This window comes from Amphimedon queenslandica, unplaced genomic scaffold (genome assembly GCF_000090795.2).
Source record: "Amphimedon queenslandica unplaced genomic scaffold, v1.1 AMPQUscaffold_13203, whole genome shotgun sequence".
NCBI lineage: Eukaryota > Metazoa > Porifera > Demospongiae > Haplosclerida > Niphatidae > Amphimedon > Amphimedon queenslandica.
In genome coordinates, this window is record NW_003546561.1 from 2920 (window position 1) to 6053 (window position 3134).

Below are 3134 nucleotides of genomic sequence, written 5' to 3' on the forward strand. Positions count from 1 at the left end.
GCAGCATACTTGGTCCGCCACTTCTGTTCATTTAACAATTTACCCAGATTTACCACAATTGTGGCAGATAATCAATTTTTCCCACTGTCCTCCTCTAATCGTTTCTGTCATTCTTATTTTTCTAGACGTGTCTGACTTTAGAATAAATTACCTTATATTGATTTAGATAAATCTTTTCCATTTATTAAGAGTAACCTTATTTATTTTTTTGGAATGACTTTTTTAGTTAATTTTAAAATAATATTTATGTTCCTTTCATTTTTTGTGTCCTTGTTCATCTTGTCATTTTTTCTGTTAGTGCTCCTTCCTCTTTTACTTAGCATTTTTTTAGTTTTATTTTATTTTATTCATTTTTTGATCTGGTCTGGATGTCAGCAATTTTTGTTGGCAATCCATCAAATTGGCTTTGGCTTCCATAATAATAATAACATTTTATTGATTTTGTATTTTATGATAAATTATGTTATGAACTTTAAAATTATCCAACAGGTATCTAGTTGCTATGGATACTAAGGCTGAAGTAGAAGACTACCTGGAGAGTCTTTTAGGTAAAAAGTCTCATCAGGATTTCATACGAGAGTTTCTGCTCTGCTGGACAGCCGTAGTGGAGGAGAGACGTCACCATGGCAACATGGAAATGATAGTAGCACACTCTCGACAGGAGAAAGAAGAACTGGTTCTTTTTGAACCAAAGAAGACGACAAAGAAATCTAAAAAGGTTTTTAAACATACCGTATAGGGGTTTTACTTTGTTGGTATAAGTTTTGGAAATGCTCAGCCACTTTTCCTATTGTGCTACACATCTTTTGTGGAATTTAATTTCTTTCACAAATTAGATGAAAATTTGAAATTTATGTCCAGTGAAATATAGCCCCTATATATCCTACACCACTGTAGTAGGCAACAATTTCACCAATGTGATATATGAAATATATGACATGGATTTTGATGTGATTATTATAATAATAATTTTAGGATGTTAAAGAAGCTCCTAAAGCCACAGCCCCTCCCCCTGGATTTGGTATACGCCCACCACAAAATCCCTCTACTCATAAAAGAAGTGAAACGACTAAAAAGGAGGGAGGGGCTTCAAAGACTAAGTTTGTTCCGTTGCTAAGTGCCGAGGGTGAGTCCCAGTTGAGTATAAAGTTCCCCGGGAGGTTCTTATGTCAGTGTCTTGGACAGAACCACATGCTGGTTAATAATTGCTTGGAATGTGGAAGAATAGTCTGTTCATACTTCTTTATTGGGTTGTGTTGAAGTTAGTGATTGTTTGAATAGAGATGAAAGGTTTGTATTATACTGTTGCCCTGTATTTTAGTATTGATTTAAATTTTTCTCTTCTCTAATGAGTATTGTACTTCTAAAGTTTGCTCTTATATTCCATTTATCATGTAAAGTTATTATCCAAATTATACCTCTCCCAAAAGAAATAAGCATAGAAACACAATAATAAAATTTATTTTATATCATTTAGCTAAAAGCGCATGCCCATCGATACTGCCACTTAATTGCACATAATTGCATGATCACACAGTCAGTACAAATGACATCATCAGTTTCCAATATTGATTTCATCCCCAGTTACATATCGTAGTCTATAATAAAATTTCAATGTTTCCATTTATTTTAATCACAGGTTAATACTATGCATCGTATGTTCCTCATAGAGTCGTGTTTCTCATTAACATCAAAGGGAATTATTCATGAATGGTTTATAACACCTACACCTATCGTATCACACCACATAATCAGTGGTGGTACCACCTCACTGTAGATCTTCTGCATGGGTGGTACCATTATCAGTTAGTGGTGCCACTACCATATTATATATATATATATAATATACACCAGTATATAGAGGTCATTCAGGCCAAGCTGTGCCTAGAGATGGCAACCATGTCAAGATTTTCAAAAGTTGAATCAGTTGTAAGGGCAGCTTTGGCAAGAGATGATCACAAAGAGTTGCGGCTACTAGTGACAGGAAAGACAGGAGAAGGGAAGTCCACACTAGTCAATGGACTACTGGGGAAAGAGGTTGCTAAAGAGGGAGCTGGTACTGAGAGATGCACAACACAAGTTGCAGAGTACAAAGCAGAGCTCCACGGTGTACCTGTCACTGTGTTTGATTCACCTGGCCTGCAAGACACCACAGAAAATGAAGATAAGTACATAGCAGATATGAAGAAGAAATGTCAAAACCTCAGTTTAGTATTGTATTGTACTAAAATGACCAACAACCGTTTAAAAGAAGAAGACAAACGTGCCATTCTAAAGCTAACAGTAGAATTTGGGCAAAACTTCTGGAAGTATGCTGTTCTTGTTCTCACATTTGCTAACACTGAAAATGTCACAAGGCGCGATGAAAGAGATGAAGATACAGGGCCCGAGCCTGATTTTGATGATACAGAGAGCTGGAATGTTCTTAAAAAGGAAAGATTTGAAGGTCGTGTAAAGATATGGAAAGAGAGCTTTCACAAGTTTTTCATAGATGAGGTCGGATTAACAAGAGATATAGTGGAAAGGATCCTCGTGGTGCCAGTTGGAGATAGCAGACCGTCACTTGATAACCGGGAGCCTTATCGTCTTCCTGATCGTGATGATTGGTTTAGTGAATTTTGGAAGGCTTGCTCCTTACGAGTTAGGGAAATTAATCTCTTCTTTAAAATAAGTAAACACCGATTTATCAGCTCTCAAGCGACACAAGATGATGCTCTAACCGATCTGGTTAGTGAAATGATTGCAATGGCAGCAGAAAATGAGGAATTTGTTAAAATGATTGAAGTCAGTACTTTTGTTTTGTTTTTATTAATTGACTTTTTTGAGTATAGGAATCTCCTGTACAAGACAGCACACTGCAACTTTCAGATGCACCTAAAGTAGATGAGACATATTCAGAAAAACTTCAAGAAAATATAAAAAAGATGGATAGTGAGAAATGGGTGAAAGAGCAAAAGGAAATAATTAAAAGGGAGAAACGAAAAAATGAGGAGGAAGCAGAAGCAATTAGAAAAGAAAGAGCAAGAATACAACAGCTTGAGACAGTAAGTGTATAGTACTTTTTACATCATTTAATTTCAAATACATCAAGGATATTACTAATAGAAAAATTGCTCTTGATGAGGAGTATAAAA